The sequence below is a fragment of the Monopterus albus genome, unplaced genomic scaffold, assembly GCF_001952655.1.
Source record: "Monopterus albus unplaced genomic scaffold, M_albus_1.0 scaffold98.1, whole genome shotgun sequence".
Taxonomy (NCBI): domain Eukaryota; kingdom Metazoa; phylum Chordata; class Actinopteri; order Synbranchiformes; family Synbranchidae; genus Monopterus; species Monopterus albus.
In genome coordinates, this window is record NW_018127978.1 from 431173 (window position 1) to 448107 (window position 16935).

General features: G+C 44.6%; 1 long non-coding RNA gene across 1 annotated transcript in view; it reads right to left on the reverse strand.

The window, feature by feature from the left end:
- Positions 1-6: 6 nt before the first annotated feature.
- LOC109965219 (uncharacterized) overlaps positions 7-16935 on the reverse strand; it is a 22777-nt gene continuing 5848 nt past the window's right edge. Inside the window, exon 3 of the long non-coding RNA XR_002275610.1 lies at positions 7-121. This is a non-coding gene — a long non-coding RNA (uncharacterized LOC109965219). The remainder of the gene's footprint in view (positions 122-16935) is intronic.

A 16935-nucleotide genomic window follows, 5' to 3' on the forward strand; every position in this document is an offset into this window, starting at 1 on the left:
GGCTCTCATCCTGACTAAGCTGTCGGTGAAGTTTGGACCGCGTGGCAGTGGATGCTGCAGGCGACAGGTCGGGATTGCTCAGCTTCCTGAAGAGGAGAGGAGGGGGCACTGCAAACTCCTTCTGGAGAGACAGAGAAGGTGAAGAGAGAAAAGAAAACTCATTAAACTCTGTTCTACAATGTTCCAAATTATATTTCAACACAGTTTACAGCTGATGCTTCATCAAGGTAGGGCATCAAAACCGACAGCTGTAGGACATGTATATACTGTCACAAAACTCAGTAATGCCGCACCATGCAGGAAAATGTTTGAGAATACTTTAATGCAAGGAGGAAGGTGATCTAACACCAGGCACCAGGAGCCAACAGGTGCTCCCAGTGCAGGTAGCAGCGAAAGAGGCATTCAGCGAGGTCGATGCTATTAACTGACAGACAATCCTCCAGAAGAAGCTCTGCGCTGATTTATCATTCAGCTTGGCAGTGCAATTAAAAAAAAGGTGCTTCTGCATTTAGTCAACATACCTAACTTTCCTAATAGACACTGTAGAAAATACATTACATCCAACACACACACACACACACACACACACACACACACACAGCGTCTGTGTGGGGGGCTCTGGTTGGTTTTGGAAACACCACTGCCATGGAAACAAGGCTTGCCTGGACTCATTTCTCCTCTCGGCTGCCAGCGGACCAGTCCTTGACGAGACTTTTCCACAAACATCTGGGCGGCGCGTGTTAACCCACACCCACGTCCCTAATGGCTACCTGTACGCAAGATGCTTAATGACAGCTTCCATTAATCCTCACCAGCAAAACCAGGACCATCTGCTCCCCTCAAAGCCACTAAAACACAGTGATAAACACCCATAAACAAACACACACTCACGCATGTGGTGTAATCTTGTTAAACCTGAATCCATTAACTGAGGCTGGAGTAGATGAACTGCAACAAGCCCTAAGTGAACACTCAGTACTTCTGCATCACATTAACATATGAATCTAATGGATAAGTGCTGCCTCTCTTCATGTCAGAGCAGCTATGATCACAGCCTCATGCTTAGTGAGCCAGAAAACAGCCTCGTACTTCAGCTGGAGCCACGAAGGCCAGTGTTCACTGAGCAGAAGAGGTGGCGACGTGGGCAAATCCTCTCTCACGGTTTATGCTCTATACTGCAAAGTCAGAAAAACCTGTCAGAAAGCAGTTTATGGATGAAATAACCAGACAGAAGTGTGCATTTTACTTAATCTAGAAAATTTAACATGATTGGTCAATTCATTTTATGACAAAGACACAAAAAACAGTCTTGATCCAGAAAACATACATATACTGCATTCTCATTTAATCATGTGACCAGAGCACCCGTCCACCATCAGTCTAACTGTCATGTAATACTGTTGTTTGACAGGTGGACTTACTATGAGCCTGTGCAGCTGATGGCAAGATGCCTCTGGGGAGAAGAGAGTCACATTAATACCTGCTGAGAGCTGCAGTCTGGCTGCCTCCTGCAACTCCTGTTTTAATCAGCAGGTGGCAGACACGCGGTCATCTGCTGTGGGAGGGGGTCATTACACTGAGCTGCTTGTACACACTGAAAATGAAATGTACTAACTTGGAAAACAGCTAAGATATCTGTGTGTGTGTGTGTGTGTGTGTGTGTGTGTGTGTGTGTGTGTGTGCACTGACTGTGATGTATCGCAGCTGTCACCATACACACAGTCAGTGAATCAGCTTCAACACACACTGCTATCAACACACACTGCACTCCTCAGAGTATAAAAGCAGAGTGACACGCTTCCACATTACAACTTAAACCTTGTTCTCACCTAGCAGAACACACGTTAACACATAGATGTCTCCCCTGTAGGTCTACAAAGGCCAGTAAGAAGACAAACAAATTTACAGTGCTCAGTCCATCCTGCACCAGGTTATCTAAAAGCAAACACACCCGCATACTGAGTCTACAAGACAAACTCCACTGCACTCACATGGTCACATGAGGACAGGACTGTGTTGTATTTACACTGCAGTGCAATATCTGTGTGGGCTGATCCAGAGAGTTGCTACCAATTAAGGCAACTTGGAGTGACCCCGTTCTGATTCTCTGTTTATTCTTTGACACACCAGCTGCAGGAAAACACTGACACTGTTATAACGGCACAGTCAGTCATAACTTCAGCAACAGAACGAGCCACAGTGTGCCGAATGGTAAAGTGAGCAGAGACACTCTGGTGCTTTGCCTGCTGAGGTCTCTGACACCTGGCAGTATTAAAACTTGATGAGCTGCTAAGTGAGCGTGCATTAAGCCTCCCCCTGGTTGGTTACTGCTTCTTTGGCTGTCAAGCTTTGCACTGCAGCACAGCACTAGGGCTCCAAATCAAATCATGCTCATTATACATTAATCTGCTGGTTATTTTCTTAATAAAACATCAAAGAAATGGCATAAAAGTCCCATCACAACCTCCTAGATATGTGTTCAGAAAAAATGATTTATTAGAATAGTTGCACAGTAATTTTTGTTGACGGACTCTGAATCCATGATTTCAGACAGGTGTTTACTAAAACAGACGTTTCATTTGATGTGTAACTTTCACTGAAGTGACACCGTTTGCAGGCAGAATGTATCTGAAACAAGCTAACATTGGCTTCATAAGTTAGTTTGAGTGGCTCGAGTGATGTATAATATATGAAGCCAGAGTTTACTTACTACACCATGACAGAGGAGTGCGAGTGTGTTACTGCTGGTTAGGACACCCTCCGGAACAATCGTGATTTTAGTTAGCGAAGCAGCTCACAAAGACCAACAAGAGACATGCGCAGACACCAGGAGTGTTGTGCTTGTTAAGCTCTGCACAGCGTAACATCCTACATCAGTACATCATAATTTTGTACATGCCTATCTGTCAATGTGACTGCATATGGTTCAGACATGCTCTGTGCTGAAAGTGATGCATAAGCGTTACTACAGGTCCAACCTAGTAAGATTGCTGTCATGACTTTTACAGAAAAATGTCAAAGGTGCTCATTCAGACACGAAGCTGGCATGTTCGGATGCTGTCAGGTTATTGGAAAGGGGGATTCTGAGAGTGACTGAAGCTCAAAAAGCCAAAAGAAGACTAGAACAGTCCTAAACTGGTTCAGAAAGAGGAAACTCTGAGACTTTGGAGAGAAAGAACCAGAACCAAGATGAAGACTGTCTCACTGATGAGCCCTCAAAGTGCTCACCAGGGAATAAGTCATTTGTGACCCAGCTTTTCTCTGATGCAAAAATATCTCAGGTTAAATAAACTTTCACAAAGGGATTTGTTAGAGTGATTTAAAAAACACCCCAAAACAAATGGCTGATGTATCATTCTCTTCCCTCACACCAAAAGGGAAGTAAAACCAGGTTCTCATATTCCTCTTCTCCTTTCCTCACTTCCTTGTTGAGCTTTCCCCAGACTTGTGTCCCTGCTGCCTCAAATCTGGGCCAACATTCATCTTGTTTCATGTCTCCAGAAGAGCTGCAGCAAATTTCCATGTAACATGCATATCAACAGTCTCTCAGCCCATGGGGCTAAAACCGAGCTCCCGGCTGAGCTCGGTGTCGTGGCGCTCTCTCACAAAGACACACAGAGAATACTAAGATAGCGTATTTAATGGAGGCAGATCACGTCAGCGGTCATTTGGTGCATCACGCAGGCTAAACAAGTTGAATTCTCCCAGCGACAGATCTACTCATCAGCAGAGCAGCCCTCCAGCAGTTTCATAAGTTCACTGCAGCTGCGGCTAGCGCAGCAAAAACAGAGCCTCAATCAAACTTGTGTATTGCTTTTCTGGCAGCAAAAGACGGCAAATGATCCAAAACATGATTTAAAACCTCTCCTGGCTCTGATGATTCAATGAGCTCATGGCTGAAGAAGTGCTGCATAATCCCTGCTGGCTGATAAGTGAATTTTAATGCAGCAAATGCAAAAGCAGAGCTCGGGGAGGTAGAGCAGATGATTAGGCATTACACTGCAAAGTGCACCACGTGGAAGGAAGGCCTCAACAGTCAGTCTGTTGTTGGAGTCGTCTTTGTTAGCTGGTTTAGTAAGGAAACAGCACCATGTCAGAGGACAGGTGTGTGGGCTGGCCACTGGAGAAGGGTGTTGCCTCAGCATCTGAGCAGAGCACAGTGAAGGCAGAGTTCAACATTCAGCAATGGGGTTTTTTATTTGGAAGTTTCAGATGTTGTTCTTGCTGCCAGATGAGTTTACTGTAAAGATGTGATAACAAATCCATGTGTGAACAGAGGAAATCAGAGAAATTCCACAGAAATCTGTCAATGCTGAGCCTTAGTACTAGGACGTTCCTGGAGCTCTGCTCTGTCTGCTTTATTACAGCCTGGATCTCAGTTCTGCAGGCTAGGCTGTCATTTCACTCTGCACTGCACTCAGCAATAATAACTCCAAGTTCTAGAAAAGTTGTGAAATTACTAAAATGAAGTGCAAGACATATGGGTAAGTTACCCAGTCGGCCCTGGGTAGCTATAATTATCTTGAAGAAATAACGAGTGTGAACAGGACAATTATTACTCTAAACTGTCCAGAGTTTATAATGATGATCTCTTTTTACTGGCCAGGTACATTACACACACAGGGAATTTGTCTCCGGAGACATAACCAAGGAAGCCATCTGCGGTGCCAGCTCACATACACATACACACACACACACACACACACACACATACACACACACACACACACACACACACACACACACACACACACACACAGCGCGCGATCGGGAGCAACTTGGGGTTCAGCGTCTTGCCCAGGGACACTTGGACATGTGGACTGGGGAGAACAGGAATCAAACCACTCACCTTACAGTTAAGGGACAACTGCTCTACCTCACCACAGCCACCTCCCTTGAAAAGGGGGTTTATTTGTCTCTGGTAAAATAATAAAATATGACTTCATTATTAGTGCAGACCATTTTCAGAGGATTGAATGTGCTGTCAACTTGATTTCCTACTTCCCAAACAGCTACTGGCCTCCATCGTCTTCAGTGTGCCAAGACAATCTGGCTGCAGAGGCTCCGAAGGAAAACCACAGGGAACCATCTGTGCACATGACTTTATTGTCAGTCACTGACTAATGTTGGAGTCAGGGGGCCATGCAGTTACATGACTGTTTTGACATGAGTCAGACCTTGTCAAACTGCCAAACTTACATTATTCTTTTACACACCCATGACTGCTTTTTATTTGTCGCCTAGGTTTAATTTTCCATCAACACAGCTCGTTAGTGCTCTCTCATTCCTCAGGGGGTGGCTGGATTTGGGCTCTAAACAAAGGCACTTAAATGGTGTATAATGTATGTGTCCAGTGTAATTTGCACTGTGGTGACAGTAGCTTCTCCTCTGGAAACCATCATCCTTTGCTTCTTCAGGACTCTTAAGCTGTCTGATGTCCACTATTAAGATACACTACCGGTCAGAAGTTTTAGAACACCCCCAGTTTTCCCACTTTCTATTGACATTTAAATAGTCCAGTGAATACAAAGCTAAGACATAAACTGTCAGAGGTAAAAACAAAAGACACCAGAAACTAAAACTGTGTAACTGTCATATAACCCAGGGCCCTTCTCAGGGATCCAGTAGCAGGTGAACTTCCATCTTTTCTGCAGCAGTGAAGTAAATGAAGCCTTGATGCCAACAGTTCCTACAGGTCTGACTGACAGCAACAAAGGCAGAGTTGGAAAACAAGAGATGGCCACAAACAGCTCCAGGCTGTGGAGGAGGAAAGAACAGTGATGGAAGAGCAGCACAGGGTTCAGAGTGAAAGTGAAGCAAACTACAGGTGCAACACATCTGTGGGAACATCTGCAGCAGAGCTGTCTGTCCCAACTGTGTCCGATTTCAGCTGTAGAAAGTTACACTGATAACACCTGGGAACACGAAGGTGTCCTAAAACCTTTGAAAGGCAGTGTAACATTGTGTACCTCTGTGTTTCTTATCAACCCCCCATATGCCTCAATGTTGAGTAAAAGTTTTTCTTAAAAGATGTGTACAGTGGGTCCTTGATAATGCTGCACACCTGGTTCTGGTGGCTGACCTCAGGCTACAGGGCTGGCCGCACACTGCTGAGCAGACAATACACTCACAGAACAGCTTGTACCGACTGCTTCCCAAATTGATGGGTAACTCTTTAGCTTCTCAGGTGGACACTAAATAAAAAGTAAAGGAACTTCAGAACAAGTGCTGTCTGATATTTTCTGGTACCATGCTATTATTCCCTTCACACCGGTAAGCCATAATGCCTCAAGCCCCCTGGATCAGCGCAGGAACTTTTGTCTAGAAGAGCTGTAAGATTATTTTATTTCATCCCGTATTTATCCCATTGTGTGTGGGGAGCCGAGAGCAGCGGAGATGCTTGGCTCAAGAGAGCTGGAAAAGGACGCTAGAAAAACGTGATGTCACCAACTAATCAACAATTACATTTGTTGGCAACTAATTTGGACATTGATTTAATCGACTAAGCCAATTGTTCATTTCACCCCTATTATAGTATACAGTATTTCTATATGGCTAGTGGAGTGTGTGTTGGAGTTGGAAACAGGTAACAGCCTGCCTCGAGCCGCTGTTACATCATCAGATTTGTGTGTCTGAGCACATGGCCTCATACCTGCTTCCGTTTTGTCAGCACGGGATTGAGGGTTGCATCAGAGCTCAGTGTGAGAGTGTGTGTGTGTGTGTGAATACATGTGCTGATGTGTCCCAGCTGTGTTCGAGCCAGGTCAGGGCGCTCAAGGCAAAGGAGAAGGGCGAAATATGACAGAGAAAGAAAAATAAAAGGAAGGGGAGGAGAAGAGTGTGAAGTGAGCCGTGCTGTCGCCAGCTGTGGTGCCTAGAAAACTGTTTGTCCACATGCAAAGAAAGAATTCCAAAAGCAAAAGCCAAAAATGAAAACTAAAATAAAACCCAAATCCCATTGCCAATATTACACCAAGAGAACTCAATGAGTTAATGAGTTTAAACACCACGTTAAAACTCTCACTCCCATCCTGACATGAATTTATGGTTTGCAAAAAACAAGCACAGGTCAAACTCGTGTCAGACCGAACACAGAGCAGCTAAAAATGCATTTGGCATTACAAACTGTGAGAATGTTTACTCCAATACAAGCAGCCACTTCTTCTTGATGACACTTCAAGTGGACTAAACGTTCCCTCAAATTCCTTCACGTACTTATGAACGACATAAGCGCACACATACTGTCGTTGTATTTGGGGAAGCTGGTACAGATATAATACGCCACATGCCACTCGCAGTTCACAGAAAACCATTAGTGCTTTGGATCTGGAACCATAGGTCGAGACAGACTGATGGCTTCTGTGTTCGTGGTGTTCCCGGTCAGACCGGTGTCTGTGCAGAGGAACAGCATTTTATGGTTAATCAGTATCAGGACAGCATCACCTCTGCCTCACAGCTGTTGTTAAAGGCAACCACACCAACACAGGAACAGCCGACTATATTATAACCTCTGAACCGATGGCAGATGTAGTGAAACAAAGCGAACAACCGCACCGTGAAGAGCTTTCACACACACAGAGCAAGAACTTTCTGTCCTCATTGCACGGCCAGCACAGCAGAACCATTCATGCAGCACAGTTCAGCTGTATCAGCCAGCCAGGTCACAAGCTCTGACCTTTGCAGAAACCATGAGCAAAACCTTCACGCCACTGCAAAGTACTGAGGAAAATCTAAACATTTCCACACATAAAAGTTCCACAAATTCTGAGAAAGGCTCAACACTAGTGTGCATTTTGTACAAAAAGGAGAAACATCCCAAGTGTAACCATGATGGCGTTTCAGGGCTGCTGCTTGGGGATGATTAAAGGTTTAAAGAAATGCTCTGAATATTTTTCTTGCTAGCGCAGGATGTTTCATCACATTTTATGAAAATAAAAAAATAAAAAGCTACATTTATAGCCTGCCAAAGCCAGCATACATATCATACTGTGTGAAAAATAAATCCAAGCAATAAACCCAACTTATTTACAAACTATGTCAAATATCTAAAAGATGATAGAGATAAATTGCCCCAAATCTCATTAAATAAGCCACAATTTAATAAAATAATATGTAGATACAACCTTGATTTTCTGCATTTTTCAGTGAGTTTACTAGAGCCAACAGTCTCTATCTGTGTGCTGCAGCTGTCAAGAGTGTCCTGGCAGGTTAAAGGCAGCCTGGTAGCAGGCCTGCCCCCTGCTGAGGAGTAGTCAGCCACCTCCAGGCTGCTGCAAACTGCTCTCTCTGGGAAACTGCAAACTGACATACTGGAGTCCAGCAGCTACAGCAACGCCGACAACAGAAAACAGTCCAGGGTTATATAGTTTGTGCAGAGATAAGCTCACAGTCAGCCCACACTGAGGCAAGGCTGACAGAGATAAGACTCCACCGCCTTGTCACCATGAGGTTATGTCTGCCACCCCAGACTCACAGTGTCAGGGAGGGTGAAACAGGGGCAACACCACTACAGACAGTGCAGGACTGGTCAGAGGGTCCCCTCTGGCTGCAAAATGAGTCCTACATTTTGTAAAGAACTCAGAGGGGCGTGAGCTCACTCAGAGCATACATGTCCGAATCCACTGCACCTTCCAACAGCACTGCAGCAAAATGTGGAGTAGTACTGTAGAGGTCAACACATTCCTGTCTACACCCAGAATTGGTGTCCACTGTATCAATGCTATTGACTTTTTGCTGGCACCACTGTAGGTTTTATTCTTTCTGCACATCTTTCACTGTTAGTCAGAAACCTTTGATTGTACCGGTTGAACGCATCAGCAGTTATCTATTAGCATTCATCAGCGCATGTTGCCATTGCGGTCCAAAGGGGTAAAATTACATCCTTACGATTTTGACCTGTGAAGCAGCTCGCTCTGTCCAATCGGTACATGAAGAACAAAAAGGTGCACTAAAACAACACTGCAGCTGGTGACAGATGAAAGGTCAAGTCAGACTCAACAGGTCACCTCCACACAGTCACCTTTAACGCCCGCCCTCCCAGTGTGAGCTGACCTTCATGGGCAGATACAGTCAATCCGAGGACACCAGGTAAACAAACCACAGCCTAGGTAACCACACGGTTGCTGTGGGTGTCTTCATTAAAAAAGAAAAGGGTCGGGAAGCAGCCGCAGAGTTGAATACAGTGGGAAGAGACAGGAGTGAAAATGTTACCGGAGGGAAGTCTCTTTGTGAACAGCAGGTCGCATTCAGAAAATGTCATGCTGTAAAATGTCACGCCTCCCTCCTCATCCTCATCCTTCTGTGCACACTCAGCAAACTGCCTGTGCCAGGTCGGGCTGAAGGCTAAAAGAATGATGGATTTTCCCTTTTGTTTTCCTTAAAGAACCACGTTGTTGGGAAAGGAAGAAACTGGTATTAGTTTAGGTGAATACGAGTGTTTCCACTGGAAAAAACTTCATCTGTCAATTCAGTTTTCACATATGAGCTTGTTTGGAGACTATAATTGTTTTGCAGGGAGAGGATCAGTCAAGTGATGACAACAAAAATACACTGAGAGGGACTGTGGATGTGGTGGAAGTGCTCCCGGTTCACTGACCGACACGAGCTGAACACTGTCATGGATAACAGGAAACAGACAGGCGCTCATCAAGTACTATATAGATGAGGCCTGTGAATTTCAACTGAATGATCAAATATCAATTCTTAGGATCCCAAGACTTCTCTTCACATCTGTGCTTCATTTCTCTGAATATATACATGTGCACATGGTGTTAATTGTAGGCTGATAGTTTTACTTTTCTTGGTTTGCCTAGATTGCCTGGTTTCACTTCAGATTCAAAAGAAAATAACAATGCTGGGAGAAATTCTGTAAAGTGCTTTTTATCCATGCAGGTTTGGTGTTAATGTAAGAGAATCTAATCAAATTTGGGCTTCTACTGAAGTGGATATGATCAGGAGATCAAGCTCCATATTCAGTCCATATGGCTTTGAATTAGGGCTGCAACTATTACTTCCGTTGATTATTTTGTCAATGAATCAATTAGATGATAATCTATAAAATGTCAGAGAACACTGCAAAGGTCCGAGTGGATGTTTTCAAATGTCTTTTTTCTCCAGCCAGTGGTACAAACCCAGTGAAGCCGTCACAGAACGCTAAGACCGACACAATTTAGAAACTGGGACCTGGGTATATCTATTTACGTTGATTAGGCAGCCCAGTGGCATGTCTTTTAGCGCTGTCGCCTCACAGCAAGAAGGTTCCGGGTTTGAGCCCCGGCCAACCCGGGGCCTTTCTGTGCAGAGTCTGCATGTTCTCCCCGTGCCTGTGTGGGTTCTCCCTGGGTGCTCCGGCTTCCTCCCACAGTCCAAAGACATGCAGCTTAGGTTGACTGGCGACTCTAAATTGCCCGTAGGAGTAAGTGTGTGTATGGTTGTTGAATTGGTGCTCTACAAACAAAACTGAACTGAATTTCTTTCCCTTATGTAAAGCATTGTGAACTGCCTTAGTCTATGATTTCAAGACACCAAATAAATAAACTTGTGCTGCTATTTCACTGATATCCTTATACATTTTGTATAATCTGTAGGCCATGAGATTCCATTGCCTCCTGTGATGATGTTGGCTGCTTGATGAGTGAGACTGAAGAAGCTTGGTGTAAAACACCTCATTTGATCCAAATAAAACATTTTTATATCATGCAGAAACACAGAATAAACTCTAGAGATCTGGTGGGCGATGCAACGTGAATTTCAAGTACAGAAACAATATACATTTTGCCAGCACAGCAGGTCAGGGGCATGAAAGCGGGAGACAGTCTTTAAAAATGGCAGAGAGGTACGCAAGCAGCGCTGCAATTTGAGCAAGAGGGAACAGGCTGTTTAGAGCCAAGTTCCAGGCCGTTAACTCGGGTTTTCATTTGCTCAAACTCTGAGGATTACACGCTGTTACATCTGGCGATGTAAAGCCTCTGGATGAAACAGGTCAGAGAGCAGGGTGGAGCTGTTCTCTGGTAGCTTCATCAGGCCTAGCTCTCGACTGCAAATCTCCCAAATAAATCTCAACTGAACTTGGGCTGATGATCCAGTGTTTGAACTTGTTGAGATGCTTCTCAACCTGATCTGTCTCAGGAGATAAAAAGCCGATAAGGAAAATGTGATATAATGAGATCGGTGATACACACCACATGTTTTAATCATCATCTTCAGAAATTTAAGCAAGAGCTCTGGCTTTGGCTCTAATGCCACTGGCCTCTCACGCTACTCAGACAATCAAGTGCTTTCATAAAAACTCCACTCCTGTATCCAAACAACTGCTGCAAAGGAATCCATCTTCATAACTCACTGTGGCAAGCCATTACTTTTCAAAGCCCAGGCTACGTAACACAAAGCAAGCATGCTCCATTATTCCCCCAGGGGTCCTGCTCCACTGGCTGCCAGTAAAAATGTGTGGTTTGGCAGCTGGCTTAGTGTGGTTAACCAAGTGCTCTCTGTTTTAATTCTTGGCTCGGCCTATCTGTCAAAGATCCGTGACCATGGGGACTAATGGTGTGTTTCCACAGGTCTCCATGCTAGTCCCGAAGTGCCGTGACCTTCCAGCCCTTCCACATGCCTCTGGGTCTATGTCAGAGGTCAATGAGGCAACTATTTATGTAAAACAAGTGCTGCACTAAAGCACACGTACTGTGCAAAATTCACTTTTAGAGCATTGTCTGATATGATTGGATAAAGAGTACAATGATAATGTATGCGAGCTGCACAGTTGTTTGACAAGTGTTGAAAAGGATTCTCTGACCACGGATGTATGGACAGCACTTACAACTGAATCGTATGTGGCTGTCACCTGCCATTGAATAAGTAACTGGAAAATACAGAGTGCTGTTCTTCAGATTAAAGCAATTCAGGGGGGTGAAAGACAGCATTTTAGCTTGAAATGTCCATCCCTAGATCCAGAATGTTCAAGTGTATAGGGCTCACAGAACACTGGCTACTGTGAGACAACAAATAAAGGTACAGACTTACAACTAAGATCAGATTCTATCTGAAACCCTGCTGACTCGGTAGGTGTCAGTAGATCTGACCCATCTTCAAAAATTACTGAGCTAAATCCTGAAGAATCCCACCATTAGTGAAATGTTGTAATTTTCAACACAATATCAACATGATTCTAAATGCTAGGGCAAGGTTTTCATGGTCAAGAAATCATATTATGAGAGTCACACCATCATGGCAGTATTGCCTTTAGATGGAATGGAATAGCATTATGGGGAACTGCCCCGTTATACATCTGGCCTGGAGCGTACATCAGACATGGCATATAGAGAGAGGAAGAGGTTTGCAATATCTAAGTGTTGTCTAGTTTCCTGTAATACAGCTACAGCAGAACACACACACACAACAAGGTAATGCCATGACATGCCTGCTGCATACACCCACCTGAGCAGCACCAGCAGCTGCACAGCCAAAACCACCACCTGAGCGCTGGCACGGCCTCCAGACCTGTGTGCTGCACTCATGGGTCTGTGGGTGCGTGTTTATGAGTCCATTGTTTTGTGTGAGTTTGTGTATATGTGGTTGTGCGTGTGTGCATGACAGGAAGAGAAAGCACACTGCACCAGTTCTTGGGATCTGACTAATCTTCCTGAATAGCAGCAGAGTCAGAGAGACAGATGCTCTGTGATTCCTCTCCTCCAGTCGGACAAACAAACACTAACAATGATGCACTAAAGCTGAATTTACTATAGTTATGATCACAGCTTGTACAACACATTCTTAGCTGGCATCCTCTCTGACATGATCACACAACTATAAATCAGTGTGCATTGTGCAGGGCTGCCAGATTTTGACGCCTTGGCACTCAGCCTGTTTCCATGCAGCACAAACAGGAGATGCAAACACACACTGGCTGCACCGCATGAAATATCAGCCTTATTGTTTTTCTATGTAAGCCCGCACATTGGCACTGTCTTAATGTACGTCATCACTAGGTGACATACATCAGCACATCGAGATGCTCAGGAAAAGCAGCAATTTGATCACAGTCACTCCCCGAACTGGCATGTCCGATGTGTCCTCCAGACAAGACATACGACATAAGAGAATGTGTCACATCCACACTGAGCTGCCTACATTTGGGAATGAGACTGGCTGATGGTGATGATGATACACTGTGTGAGATGGTATTTACAATGGCAACATCTATTTGAAAATGGCCTCCAGAAAGGATGTGGACCAGAGAAACAATCTTTTGTAAAACAGCGACCAACATTGAGCTGGCTCAGACGTGTTCGTGTGTTGTGTGTCAGCGAGGTTAAGAAGCCAACTTTCTGTCTCCTCTAACCCTCTGTGATCACTCATGGCAAAAGTCAACACAGTTGTCTACACAGATAGGCGTCTTTATTTCTGCTTGTTTTGTTAGACCACAGAGATTTGAGTGATGCCTCAGTAACTGTGCAGTGATTACCAGTCTGGTTGATAGAGACAGGAGCGGACACCAGCTCAGTCTCACCAGAGGAGCTCAACTGTCCATCACATGTCGGCTGTGATGCACAATCTGCTATGGATACATGCCATTTTCACTCTTCCTCAGATTTAGCCATGCTAGTATAAAACACAGATTTACAGTGACTGTTTGGTTTACGAGTCATTTCTGCTGCTACACCTGTCATCCATCTCACACTGTGACACGTCAGTAACCGACCGTATGTGGCATGTCTAAACACTGGATTGTAACTCGCTCACCCACTCTTCACTACTCGCCTGTTTAATTCCCAGAGGATTAAACTGATATCTGGACTTGAATGCTTTAATCCCAGGTGTGTCCCTGCCATGGGTGTGTGTGTGTGTGTGTGAGTGTGTGACATAATCAAGCATTTCAGCTCAGTCACATCAGCAGGGACAGATTGCTGCTGGTGGAAAAGAAATAATCCAAGGACTAGAGAGTGTTTGCAGAAGAGGTTTACAATGAAAGTCCTGAGGTGAGCGTGTGAAAATGAGGTCAAGTCAAAGCTACATAGTTCCACCATGTAATACTCTCTTACCTCTAACAGCTTTGCTTCTGTTATGCAGGAACCTTCTGCATCATACCTCATCTTGTCCCTGAGCAAACTAAAACAGGACCTTCAAGTTCACTTGTGCCAGTGATCGGTCTGTCAGACATTTACCAGAATGATTCTCAGAGCTTTACTGGCCAGGTCACACCTGCAGATCAGCCTGTGACAGCTGTGCATTACACCTAAAGCACACAGCTTTGAAATGTGACATGTAATCAAACACAACTTCATTATATTATTTCTTTATTCTGGTGTTTACACTACAACTATATGCACTGTTACACACAAACTGCATATGTTCTGCAGTGATGTTAGGATGACCAGTTACGCTGATAATAATTTACAAAACCAATACACTGAAGTACTGATAAAAAGTGTTTAAAGATCAATGCAACACACCTGTTGTGCTTGAAAAAAAGAGTGGGTTTTGTTTTTGTGCACGAAGCATGAATATTGACTCAGTGAGCAGAATGATGATATATGTATAACATAATAGTAGAACTTTAGCACCTGTTAACAGTTTTTCTGTATCATTATAAAATGCAGCAATCTTGGGGCCATGCAAATCAGTGAAGAGGACTGTATAATGGAAATACTGAGTTTACAAAACCGGATGCGTACATTTGGCAACTCACACCACATAGTGAGCAACAGCCACTGGCTTTATAAAGCATGTCCACTCTGCTACTGGCTCATGATGATACACAGCTTTCAACAAAAGGGACCATCTCCCATTGGTGGGACCACACAAAAGCCAAAATCACAGTCTCCTCTTACAGCAGCCTCCCAGTGACACCGCAGCAAAGTTCAAAGGTTTCTGGGATGTATAATGAGAAAGATAAATTATGAATCTGCATGAAACCTGAAGTTAACGAATTTGACAGAAATGCTGACACCTGGAAATGATCTCACACTTAGCCTATCTGTAACTGCAGCCACATGAAATTTGACCTGCAATGAAAGCTGGGCAGTTTGTTCTGAGGGGCGTTGTTCTGTGATTGTTTCAGACTCTACGTATTGTGTTTGTGCTCCTGTAGTTTGCTGCTGAGCTGGAGGAAGCAGGATGTTTTGTTGGACGCTCCTTTACTGGCCACAGCAAAGAGGTTAACAGCCCCAATCAGGACATGCATGGATGATGCCCAGTGACTTCCACTAAAACCACACACAAATGAGACAGCACACACGCGTTGTTTGATTTACACTAGGCACATGCTGTAAAAACTGCCACTCCCATTCAAACAGCTCATGAAATGTACGCTGATTCAGTTTTTGTGTGTAAACAGTGAGATCACTGGGACATGAAATGGGGGCAGAGTTACAGACACATCTTCTCCACCGCCACCTCTTCGACCTTGTTCTCACACGAAGAAGAGGATCTGGCCTCAGACCAGTGCCTAAAAGCACGGAGTGGAGGAAGTCAGGCGAACACCTGCCAAACACTGAACAGTCTGGACTGTGGCTGCTGACTGCTGACCTCATTTCACTGATGGAGAGAAGCAGTCATTGCCATTAAAGTTCCTTGGAAAGCTTGCGTCTTGTGTCTATGTCCAGCAGCAGGTTAGGGACATTAATGTTTCATGAACTAATAGCACAGCAATAACAATAACTATTATAACTGTGCTGAATTATCAAGACCACATTTGCCTCAGCACATGTTCAGCAAAGCAGTAAGGAGCACAGGTGCAAGGCACAGCTCATTACCTCCACTCTGTGTTTACCTGAATTAAATCTTGATTATGGACATTTGTGATCATCATTAGCTTCCCTGTGAATTCAATCCAAAACAAATGTTTAACTAGTGGGCTGTAAATGTGACCCAGTGGGCTATTATATTCTATCAGTGTAAGAGAAAACAGGGCGACATGATGACCCAGAGGAGCAGGAGAGGACAGATGGAAGAGAGAGAAGGGGGAGAGGACCAGGGGAAGCAGGTGGAGAAAGAGACAGGACAAGGACACGTAGTGAAGGTTCTCTGAGTGAACAGCAGATTAACTTGGCACCCAGGTTGTTGTGAACTCCGCTCATTTGCACTGACTGGGTGAAGGGAGCGTGGAAACAGAGGCATAATACATCACTCATTTGCACTGACTGGGCGAAGGGAGCGTGGAAACAGAGGCATAATGCAGTAGAAAGCAGCAGCAGAGTGATGGATTTTCTTCATTAAAGGTGGTGGAAGTTAAACACCAGGCTCTGAATATTAACAGATTGATGCTTAATGTGAAGCTAAATGTGAAACACCGCTGTTGCAAAACTGCAGCAAAGAGCACAGGGGCCATGACGGTTGGCCCGGACTCTCAGCTCACCTTAACTTAACACTGAAGATTAAGCTAAAACTGGCGAGAAAGTTGAGCAGAAGACAAAAACACATGAGAGACGATATGTTTTATGCTGTGATCCTTTGTCATCATGTATGTGCATTAGTTTCTCCTGCCTCATCACTCAACACAGGCTGTCACGAGATAATCAGAGGCTTCAGGGTAATAAATGCCAGCTCTGTGCACTGATATATAGGACCCATCCAGGTTATAATTCTGGTTAATGAAGGTTTTGTAATTATGCCATTCACTCTCCTATATCTTGCTGCCCTTCTAGACACCTTCTATGTATTCATGCGCCAGGTGGGCTCCATCAGTCAGCCAATGGCCTGTGCAGCACAAGGACGACTACCAGCCGGGAGTCTCAGAGGTCGCTCTGGCTCAGCGGCTTCTCAGCTGCACTCTGATCACCCATGGCTGGTTCAGGACGGAAAGAAAACCACTCTCCCTTATCATGGCGAGGGAGGGGAGCAGGGTCAGTGGTTAACCTAAGAGATGTCTAATGAACAGGAAAGAGCAAAGAGCCAAGGCTACTGGTGGAAACACATACAGCTGGGAGGAGACTTCAGCAG